This window comes from Malaya genurostris, chromosome 1, assembly GCF_030247185.1.
Source record: "Malaya genurostris strain Urasoe2022 chromosome 1, Malgen_1.1, whole genome shotgun sequence".
Lineage (NCBI taxonomy): Eukaryota > Metazoa > Arthropoda > Insecta > Diptera > Culicidae > Malaya > Malaya genurostris.
The window spans coordinates 117,846,738-117,859,220 of record NC_080570.1 but is presented as its reverse complement, the minus strand read 5'-3'; the positions used below and the strand labels follow the sequence as shown (position 1 = coordinate 117,859,220).

Here is a 12,483-nt window from a genome sequence, read left to right as displayed (position 1 = left end):
AACAAATATTAAAAACTAAACGGACGAAATAATAACAAATATCAAAAACTAATCACAAAATAGACCAAAAAGCCATAGCAAATAGCAGAAATTGATCAAAATAGCAGAAATGACAAATATGACTAAAATAACAAAAATGACCAAAAGTATAATAGTGACAAAAATACATGCAACAAAAAAAAAGGGAAATAACGTTAAAAATTACAAAAGCGAACAAAATGTCAAAAACGATTTCATGAGTTTATTTTGGTGAACAATAGTTCTGGAAAAATATTGCAAAAATGGACAAAAAAATACAGAACATACAAAAAGTTCAAAAAATACAAAAAAAAACACAAGATACCCTGGATTCAAAATATAGATGCAGAATCCATATCTGGCATCCAAGTTTAGATCTAAAATCCAGGTCCAGGTCAATAATTCCGCTCCAGAATTCAGTTCCAGAATCTAGATTACGAATCCAGGCTCAGAATCCCAGTCCTGGTCCAGAATTTAGGTTCAAAATTCTGTTCTGACTTAGAATTTAGTCCCAAGTTCAGAAACCAAGTCCAGAATTCAGGTACAGTAATTCATGTTCCGAATTAGAATCCGATTTAGGTCCAGAATTCATGTTCCGAATTAGAATCCGATTTAGAACTCTGGTTCAGAATCCTGATCGCGAATCCAGGTTCAGAGTGCTGGTTTAGAATCGAAATTAATTTAGGTGTAGACCATTGATTCAGATATAGAATCTAAGTTCAGAATTCAAGTCCAAAATCCAGGTCCTGATTGTAGGTTCAGAATTCAGATCCAGAACCCAAGTCCAAACTCAAGTTTCAGAACTAAGTCTCAGAGTTCTGGTTTAAAATCCACATTAAGAATCCAGACTCAGATTCAGGTACTAAAACCAGCTCCAGGTCTAGATTCAGAAATAAGATCAGATGTACAAGTTTTCCATTTAGAATCAAACTTCTGAATCCAGAATTTAGGAACAAAATCCATATCTGGAATCCGAGCTGAGACCAAAATCCAGGTCCAGGTCGATAACTCCGGTACAGAATTCAGTTCCAGAATCTAAATCTCAGAACCCAGGCTCAGAATCCCAGTCCGGATTCCAGGTCTAACTGAAATCCGGCTCAGAATCTAATTCCTGGTCCAGGATTTAGGTTCAAAATTATGTTCTGGTTCAGAATCTAGGCACAAGTTGAGAAACCAAGTCCAGAATTCAAATACAGAATCCAGGCCCAAGTCAAGAATTCAAGTTCCCAATTCCGATTTAAAACTCTGGTTCAGAATCTTAATCCCGCATCCAGATTCAGAGAATTGGTTAAGAATCTAAATTAATTTAGCTCTAGACCCTTAATTCAGGAATAGAATCTAAGCTCAGAATCCAGGCCCAAAATCCAGGTGCAGAACGCAGGTTCAAAATTCGGATCCAGAATACCGGCCCAGAAGTTCAAACTCAAGTTCCAGAACTCAGGCTCAGAGTTCTGGTTCAGATTTCACATTTATAATCTATACTCAGTTTCAGGTACTGAATCTAGGTCCAGAAATAAGGTCAGATGTACAAAGTTTCTATCCAGGTTTAGAATCCAACTTCTGAATCCAGAATTTAAGGACAGAATCCATATCTGGAATACAAGTTGAGATCCAAAATCCATGTCCAGGTCGGTAATTTCGGCTAAGAATCCCAGTCCTGATTCCAGATCCAACATTAAGACCGAGAATCCAAGTCCTTGTCCAGATTCCAGGTCCAGGATTTAGGTTTAAAATTCTGTTCTGATTTAGAATTTAGTCCCAAATTTAGAAACCAGTCCAGAATTCAGGTACAGAATCTAGGTCTAGGCCCAGAATTCAAATTCCGACTTAGAACTCTGGCTCAGAATCCTGACCTCGAATCCAGGTTCAGAGTGCTGGTTGAGAATCTTAATTAGTTTAGGTCTAGACCATTGATTCAGGTATAGAATCTAAGTTCAGAATTCAAGTCCACAATCCAGGTGCAGAATGCAGGTTCAAAATTCAGATCCAGAACCCAAGTCCAAACTCAAATTTCAGAACTCAGGCTCAGAGTTCTGGTTCAAAATCCACATTAAGAATCTAGACTCAGATTCAGGTACTAAATCCAGCTCCAGGTCAAGATCCAGAAATAAGATCAGATGTACAAGTTTTCTATTCAGGTTTAGAATCAAACTTCTGAATCCACAATTTAGGGACAAAATCCATATCTGGAATCCAAGCTGAGACCCAAAATCCAGGTCCAGATCGATAACTCCGGTACAGAATTCAGTTCCAGAATCTAGATCTCGAATCCAAGTTTAGAACCCAGGCTCAGAATCCCAGTCCTGGTCCATAATCCAGGTCCAGGATTTAGATTCAAAATTCTGTTCTGACTTAGAATTTGGGCTCAAGTGTAGATACCAAGTCCAGAATTCAAGTTTCGAATTCCGATTTAGAATCCCGGATCTTAATCCTGATCCCGAATCCAGGTTCAGAGTGCTGGTTTAGAATCTAAGTTAGTTTAGGTCTAGATTCTTAATTCAGTTATAGAATCCAAGTTCAGAATTCTGGGTCAGAATCCAGGTGTAGAATCCGGTTAAAAAATCCAGGTTTAGAATTCATATTCAGAATGCCCAGGTATGGAGTTCTAGTTCAGAATTCTAATTAAGAATCCAGCTTCAAAATCCAGCTTCAAAATCCAGCTGCAAAATCCAGGTCCAGGTCTCGATCAAAAACTCAGGTCATGTATTCAAGTCCAGAATCCCGTTCTAGATTTCCGGTATCGAATCCATGCGCGGAACCCAGATTCCAAATATGAGTTCAGAATTCCAGGTCTCGGAAAACAATCTAGAATTCAAATACAGAATCCAGGTTCAGGTTTAAAAATCAAATCTAGGTCCAAAGTTCAGATCTAGAATTCCGTCTCAGAATCCAAATCCAGGTCCACAATCCATGTTCAGGATTACTTTTCAAAATGCTGTTCTGATCCAGAAAGTAGGTCCAAGTTTTGGTTCTGAATTCAAATACAAATTTAAACTATAGTCCGAATACCGATTTAGAATCCCGGTTCAGAACCCTGGTCTCGAATCCAGGTTTAGATTGCTGGATGAGAATCTAAATTAGTTCCGGTTTAGAATCCAAGTTCAGAATCTAGGTTTGGAATGCAGTTTCAGAATTCAGGTGCAGAATCCAAATCCCAACTCAAGTTCCAGAACCTAGGGTCAGAGTTCAGGTTCAGATTTCAGATGTAGAATCTAGGCCCAGAATCTGATCATAATTCCAGTTTTAAAGTCCAGCTTCAAGTATCGATCCAACTATCAGGTCAGGTTCTGAATTCGAACTTAGAATCCAGCGTCTAAAATTAAAAAATTCCGGTAGAATATTCCGGTACAGAATTCAGTTCCAGAATCTAGATCTTGTATCCAGGTTCTGAGCTCCGACTCAGAATCTCAGTCCTGATTCCAGGTCCAACATTAAGACCCAGAATCCAAGTCTTGCTCCAGAATCCGGGTTCAGGATTGGGGCTCAAAATTCTGTTATGATTCAGAATCTAGGCTCAAGTTTAGATACCAAGTCCAGAATACAGGTACATAATCTAGGCCCAGGTCTAGAATTCATGTTCCGAATTCCGATTTTGAACTCTGATTAAGAATCCTAATCCCGAATCCAGGTCAATTCACTTTTGCTCGATATGACCACCTTTTGCCTTGACTTAATGACTTGAGAGAGCGAAGGAGTTGCTTCGTTTGGCCGATAATCCACATTTAGAATCTAGACTGAAATTCAGGTATTGAATCCAGCTTCAGGTCTAGATCCAGAAATAAGGTCAGATATACAAGTTTTCTATCCAGGTTTAGAATCCAACTTCTGAATCCATATTTTAGGTACAAAATCCATATCTGGAATACAAGTTGAGATCCAAAATCCAAGTTCAGAATTCAATTTCGGAATCTAGATCTTGAATCCAGGTTCAGAACACAGACTCATAATTTCAGTCCGGATTCCAGATTCAACATTAAGGCCCAGAATCCAAGTCCTGGTTCAGATTTCAGGTCCAGGATTTAGGTTTAAAATTCTGTTCTGATTTAGAATGTAGTCCCAAACTCAGAAACCAATTCCAGATCCAGGTTGAATATTCCGGTTCTGGTTCCAGAATGTAGATCTTGAATCCAGGTTCTGAGCTCAGATTCAGAATCTTAGTCCTGATTCCAGGTCCTTCATTAAGACCCAGAATCCAAGTCTTGCTCCAGAATCCGGGTCCAGGAATGGGGCTCAAAATTCTGTTATGATTCATAATCTAGGCTCAATTTTAGATACCAGAATTCAGCTACAGAATCCAGGTCTAGGTCCAGAATTCAAGTTCCGAATTCCGACTTAGAATTCTGGTTCAGACCTCGAATCCAGGTTCAGAGTGTTGGTTTAGAATCTAAATTAGTTTAGGTCTAGACCATTGATTCAGGTATGGAATCTAATTTCAGAACCCAGGTTCAACATCCATGGTCAGAATGTAGATTCAGAATTTAGATCCAGAATCCCGGCCCAGAAGTTCAAACTCAAGTTCCAGACCACAGGCTTAGAGTTCTGGTTCAGATTTCACATTTATAACCTATACTCAGATTCAGGTACCGAATCCAGCTCCAGGTCTAAGTCCAGAAATAAGATCAGAAATAAAATCAGCTGTACAAGTTTTGAATCCAGGTTTTAGGGGCAGAATCCATATCTGGAATACAAGTTAAGATCCAACATCCAAGTCCAGGTCGGTAATTTAGGTTCAGAATTCAATTTCAGAATCTAGCCTTCGAATCCAGGTTCAGAATCCAGACTCAGAATCTCATGCTGAAAATCAACCAATTTCTACGACAACAGGCGGCAAATGTATCAAGAAGTTTTTGAAGCCGGATAATTTCAAATCATCGGTACTAATCTTTAGCCAACTCCGAGCACCGAAACAGCTTCGTTGAAGAACAGCAAGAACAAATGTGGTCTCATATTGCTGCCTTGAGGAACTCCCGATAAATTTGAGAACGGAGATGATACACAAGAGCCGAGCTTAATTCGCAGGACTCTACCACATAAGTAAGAGCGTGGAAAGTCAGTAAATTTCTGTGTTGCGCCCAACCGCAACATCTTGCACAATAGTATTCGGTAGTCAAGTCGGTCGAAAACTGCTTTCAGATTTGTACTTTATTCTTCAAACTGTTTACATGTTCAAAGTTATGATTCAAAATCCGAATTCAGAATTCAGGTCCTGAATCCTGATGCAAAAACTTGGTCAAGGTGTAGATTCTGAATTCAGATGCAGATATCCGTTTTCTGGAATACAAATTCAGAATCCTGGTCCAAGCGCAAAAAGTATTTCCGTTGTCCGGTTATGTCTATAGCATTACCCACCCAACCTTTTCTGGCCTGGGTTTTTGTTATTCTTTTCATTTTTTACTACTAAACTATTAAAAACAACTGTTTTTTTCGTGCAGGGATATTTTCGACAACGGCGAAATTAACTACAGAACTCTCAGATTTTAAAGAAAAATGCTGTTAATAAAAGTGTATTTTATATATACATATATATATGGAAAGTTAAAATATTAAATGTAATGAAACGTAAAATTCTATGTATGTTGATCTCGAATTGCTTAATTTTTTCATATAGTGTTCGTTTTGTCGTCTCCCCGAATTTATTTCCAGACATTGAATGATTAACCACCGAAAAATTTCGGACAGTCATGTGAAATAATATCCTACATTCAACTGAAACACTTAAAAATAAAACGATACACGAAACCGTCGACTTGAGTGAGATCATAGACCGGTTTCGGCTCCCAAAGAAGGAACATTACCTCACAGATTTCATTTTCGAACCGAACTTCTTGTTTCAAAGAAAGCAACAACAAAAAAAATACGATCACACATCTGTCAAGATTGAAGGAACAAAAAACTACAAAACCTACAGGATGAATCAAAGGAATTTTTTTTATTTTTGTGTTGCAGGTCCGTAACTAGTTGAACAATTATGTTCGGTTTTTTTTTATTCTGAACTTCACACAGACAGCCAGCCATAGAGATTGTGAAGCGACCTTCCCGTGACGAAAAAAAAAAGGCTAAAAAGGAGATGCCAGTCAGTATGTTATTATATTATTATTTTTCATCTTTTTCATGCCTGATGCTGGTGCTAGTGGTGGTAAGGTATGTGGCAGTAATTTCGATTCAACGTAAGATCGGTGCCCTTTTGACGGTTCTGATGTTTGCAACAGGTCTAAAGTAGAACCACTAACCATTACCGACCGAAACAGAGAAAATGTTCTTATCTCTTACCCGCTGCGTTGTCTGCCTTCCTCAGCAGCCTCCTGTTCTGTGTGACGAAGACGACGTTGCACTTGCAGAGTTCTGTTGACATAAACATAACCTTCTAGTGGTATGGACTATCATCAAGAGTGTGCACACATGTGGCAAACTCCGTGGGAATTCTGCCTACGCCGGCGTGAACCCGGATGTGCCCAATCTAGCGAGCAAACTGGATGGCGAATGGTGTTTTTTTTCTTCGGTGATTTAGTGACCTGTCCTGTCCAAATTCGCACAGCAACATGACCGACGGCCGACAGCAAGTGTGTGATATTTTTGCCATTGAAACGTCAATTATGCCCGTCCGCGGCTCCGAGGGTTGTCGGTCATCTGTCACACCAGTCAAGCACCAAATCGGACGAATCAAATCTTTCTAATGGATCCCTCCGGGAGGGTTCGAAAGTGACCGCATAGGGTGGTTCCCTGTGTTGGAAACAACATTCAGATATTGGAAACGACCACCGTAACGGATCGAAAATATGAAACATCATAATAATAAACTTTTCCATTAGTTTCAAGAACAGCCCCATCCGGTCGAAATCACCGATTCCGCAGACGAAAGCCATCGAGCCGCTGCACCGCCGACTGACCGACCGAATGCAAGCAGGAACTAATAAAACCCGTCTACCCATCCGAACATAAACGTCAAACTCAGATCAAACCTGGCTGGCGGCGGACGTTTTGGTGTTGAGCTACGCTGATGGGATTGAAAATTGGACCTAATGCGATTAAAGCGGGAGTCAAGTGGCGACGGCGGCATCGGTGACTGAAATGGGATTTTTCAACAACTCTCCACGTAATCGCTAAACCGACAGTTTTCTAATCGTGTGATGACCGACCGGCCGGTCGACCGACAGATTAGTGCATATTCAGAAGAAGCGACCCACGGTGAGTGGGGGAGCACACACGAACTGGAAATGCCGACGAAAGAAGTTTTCAATTTATTCTACTAGAAATTGTCGTATCGTATGTGTACCCCTTCGGCATATCGAAAAACATACCACTTTAAATTGTTTAGCTTTTATGAAAAGTTCATAAACTTTCAAAATGCACGGAGAACCCGCAGAATACAAAAATACAATATTGCAATTGTTGTTTCATGTCCTGGTAGTTTCAACTAATATGTTGTTGATTTAACAAACCTATCTGTTGATTTTGTTATAACCATTGAGGTAAACGAAATGGTTGTATTCAACTACTGTCACTTGGCTGAGAACGAAGACAGCAATATGCAAAACAAAAATCCTCTTCATTTCACCAGAAACATTTCATGTTAAAAATTTTCAATGGCAAAAGAACGTCTTCTATGTTAGTTACGTAGTGGCCGTTTCATGTAAGTGAAAGTATGCAGAAGAATATAAGAGTTAATTGTAAAACAAGTTTTCCATGTACCAAATAGATATTCCTACAATATAAAGGTTTTAATTTCGTCTGCCAGAAATGTATTTCCGGACAGTTCATGTCAATGTTGCACGAGTGACACCTCATTGAAACGTTTCATTTTCCGTTTTGGGGTGTATGTCATTGCTCAACCGCAACGTTTCATTACTCGTTTGTGGTGCGTGTCGTCGCTGGGTGTCATTGCTAAACTGACAGCACGATAAATCAAAAAGGACAGTTTAGTTAAATCAACAATCGATTAATTGTACCAAATTTTAACCAATCAAGTTCAGAAAACATTTTAGTTGTTCTGCGATCACTGGATTTTGAGTGTGGTAATGAAATGATTGTGAATATTTTAATTGCGTACTTGGATATAGTTGACAAGGCTCTCACAAATTGTAAAAAAGTCATACCATATTAGGAATATAATTTCATCTTTGAGTAAAACTTGAGTCATTTGATGTTTGAACATACTGCACGGAAAAGCCAGCGATCGCAAAACAACTAAAATATTAGTTGTTTTTCTGATTTTGATTGGTTAAAATTTGGTACAACTAATCGACTGTTGTTTCAACTAATCTGTCATTTTTGATTTATAGTGCTGGCAGCTTAGGAACGACACGCACCACAAAAAAGTAATGAAACGTTTCAGTTGAGCAATGCCAAACACCCTGAACGAACAATGAAACGTTTCAATGAGATGTCACTCGTGCAATTGAGCGAAGACACAATCCCAGCAAAGTTACTTGTATGCATGAAAGCAAAAATATGTCTCAGTTGTTTCAACCAATTATTCAGTTATTTGAACTTAAGACGCCGATTGCAATAAATATTTTTTACTGTTAGCCTCTTCGGGGGGCAGCTAATCGTTCACTGCTTGAACAAAGAATTGAACCAAAAGATTACAATTCTCAAAAGGGAACTCACCAGAAAAATGGTCACAGCGAATTAGGAATTTTTTCTTCACTTGCAGAATGGCTCGCTGGTCAACCTAATGCTACAGATACACTATCAAGAAAATACAAATAGTACCACTTCACTTTAGCAGCAAATTTTTAAGCATTAAGCGGTTTTAATAACATTGACATGAACTGTCCTATAGAATACATTACTCTCAGATGAAATTGAAACATTTATACTGTAGGAATATCTATTTAACACATGGAAAACTTGTTTTACAATTAACTGTTGTATTCTTCTGCATACCTTCACTTACATGAAACGACCACTACGTAACTAACATAAATGACGTTCATTTACCATTGAAAATTTTCAATATGAAACGCTTCTGGTAAAATGAAGAGGTTTTTTGTTCTGCGTTTTGCTGTCTTCGTTCTCCGCCAAGTGACAGCATTTGAATATAACAATTTTGGTTACCTGAATGGTTATGCCAACATCAACAGATATGTTAGTTAAATCAACAACATTTTAGTTGAAACAACCAGGGCGTGAAACAACAATTGCAATATTGTAATTTTGTGATCTGCGGGTTCTCCGTGTGGTAACGCTCCTAGTTGCCGGATTTAGAAAGTGTTGACAGCAAGTGTTGTTAGTTACGTTATACTTGATAGAAAGAAATTGATTTTGGGCACCATCTGACGAAGGCCAGGCGAAATAATATTGAAAACAAATTTGAAGGTGTAGAAAACGATAAGGGCAAACCAAGCCCAGTCGAACTATTATATCACCGAGGAATTTGATAGCAGAAAAAGCACTGTTAGAATATTTCATTTGCTTGGAGCATTTCGATTTTTTCGAGACTGTAACCAACCAAATAGGATACTGAAACAGAAACTACTGGCCAAAAGTCGTGTCCAGAAGTCGTAGAATGAAGTTCTATAAAGCCATAGGTCGAGGGGATACCCCTAGCCAGTTCAAACCCGTTCTTATCGGAAAATTTGTAAGAAAGCTCATATAACACATCACTCAATTATTGGTATTACTAACACACAGATGGCGCTATCATTGTCAAATTCTTATGCCGTTTATGAAGTACTAACATTCAAACGACTATATCTGAAATTCCATGACCTTTCGATTATTCCGAAAAAAGTGACAGGGATATAAGTGAAGCTACTTTTATCATTTTCAAAACAATGGATTCAAAACAATTTCGTGTGTTAATTTATTACTGCTTCTTGATGAAATAAAAATGTGCAAGCTCAGCAATGGCTTCCAAAGTGTTATCCGATCTCTTCTCCATCGAAATGAACCATTTAGTATTGGTTTGCTGAATTAAAACGTGGTCGTACAGACTCCGATAATGGTGAACGTTTCGGTCGGCCAATTGAGGTGGTTACTACTTAAAACATTAAAAAAGTCTACAAATCGGTTATCATTGGTTAGTCATAAATTAGATTTTTTTACATCGATATGTGACAATGGATGGAACATGGAGCCGGTGATCCACGTTCGAATCGTTCAAAGGCACAGCTATTAGCTTTGGCTTCCGTATTTTGGGATGCGATGAATGTCAAAGCTTTCAAACCGCCATATAGAATGACAATATGTACAACACCGGTACGTTCAACGTGGAAGAAGAAAACACAACACGAACGATGCGTGCTTGGTTCTATTTTGTACACGCTATAAAGAAAACGAAAAGGTTACGGATGTCTGCTACTGATGTGTGAAATTGATAAAAGACGGTGCTGCGGTTGATAAAAATTTACATTTTTTTCGAGCTTCGCGATGTAAATTCAATTCTCACAACCGGTAGTGTACCAATACCGTGCCGATGGTGTAGTGATATCAATTATAACAATAATAATAACAATCTATATGCTTATATGCTGTTGGTTCATGCTGTTTAGCTTGTTTATGAGTAATATGAGAAAGGCATCATTACACCACTAGGTGGATTAAAACAAGTTTTTAAAATCTATTTCTTTTCGTTATTTTATATGGTTTCCGAACTTTTTGCTACTGGAAATAGTAAATGATTTGCATATTTTTTAAAAATAAATATACAGTTTTTCAACTTATCAAGAATCGATCTGAGAATGTGCGATTATTTCTAAACAGGAATTAAAACCAAAGCCGAAACATTATTCATTCCAGTGTTTTTTCTCCATTTGCTGTCAATGTTAGTTTCGTCCTCCTTTCAAAAACAATTCAATTATGTTTTGCACGTGCATGACACAACCTAACCAAATTCACTGAATGAACTTCATTGGACAGCTATCGTTAGTTTGTTTTGGTGCGTGCAAAAAAACAAGGTCGCTACCTTCAAACGCTTTGTCGGAAACACATTTTCTATGTGTTTTCTCTATTGATTTCAAGACGGCATATTGAGAATCTGTGAAACACATATTAATCTATGAACCTGACATCTCTGATTACAGTCAACCTCAATGTCTTTGACAATTTAGTAGAACTGTTTACCATCATTGTAAAGCAAACTTAATGCCGCATTGGACAAATAAGAGGCAAAGTTCATGTAAACAGTCCCACTGTACTGTCAATGATGAACCTGAGTTCATTTGTGACGCCACGATAAATTAGGTTTTACACGATGACGACACAAGCTTCCGTTGGTTTGTTTTGTTTTGCGACTGTAAATTAAAAAATTGAAAAATGACGAAAAAGTGCCTGGTAAAAACGTGTTCCACAGTGAAAAGAACTAAAAAGATTGTGATGGACCTCTGATGAACTTTTAAACTGTAAACAAAGTTCATTCTGTTCATTTTGTGAGGTTATGTCATGTTTGTGTAAAATAAATTGAGGTTAGCAGTGGTAGTCAAAAACTTACTTTTCAGTGAACATGTAAACGAATCACTGTTTGCTTTATAATAACTTTCACTCAGTTATAATAACACTCCGTTTCGTGAAGTTATGTACGTGTGATTGTAAAATATCGTTCACAGTATGAAAATCTCTCATATAAATCATTTCTAGTATACAATCAATTTTGATGGTCCGCTGTGATTAAGGCTGTGAACCATTTCACGGTAAATTTTAACTTTTGTTTATAGTCTGACACTCGAGCGGTTATTTTTAAGTTGTCAAAAATAACCCTACTCGAAAACATGGTTATTTTTGACAGATCGAGGGTTATTTTCCGACACTGAAAAAAGTCTTGCAAAGAAAATTCTAGTATCAATTCTTTAGTTAGAATTATTTACATTGCAAAATAAACCCAAATAACTTTCCATCCGTCAAACTTTGACATGGGCCGCAGTTTTAGTTAAATTTAACTACTCGACACAAAAAAAAACGCTCAAGTGTTATACTATGTTCACATCTGCAGAAAATAACATGTTTTAACGATAGTAATATAAAGTTAAAACCGCACTGTTCACATTATACGCATGACATATTACTTGGTATTGAGTTTGTTTATAAACAAACTGCAAAAATGCCTACGTCGCAGGTACGAAAGAAAAAAGTATTTTGACAACATCCGAAAAATAAGAAATAAGCCAGGTACTTCTCCTAGCTATGAAGGATATTATCGTTTCACGATTATTGCCAACGTTTCGAATATTTTTGATCAGCAAATGATCAAAAAAGTCATCTTTTAATTAAAAAACAAAAGTGGTTGTACCAGGCTGCGTTGCCAGGTCGTTTTTCCAAAAATCTGTATTCGGTGCAAAAATCTTTCTGTACCATATCGGTATCAAAGTCTCTTCTACATAAGTAGTAAAAAAAGGTCACCAAGAGGTGTGCAAAAAAAAGGTCCCACGACAACCTTTTTTCATGCCTATTCAAGTTAAAAACCAAAATCGGTACTTATCTGTATGATTCGTGAGTTATCGGTATTTTGGGAGTACATATCTGTATTGC

The 12,483-nt window shown here is 37.8% G+C and overlaps 1 protein-coding gene across 6 annotated transcripts in view; it reads left to right on the top strand.

The window, feature by feature from the left end:
- LOC131425576 (protein FAM107B) overlaps positions 1–12,483 on the top strand; it is a 138,486-nt gene that overhangs the window by 66,913 nt on the left and 59,090 nt on the right. The window lies entirely within an intron of this gene.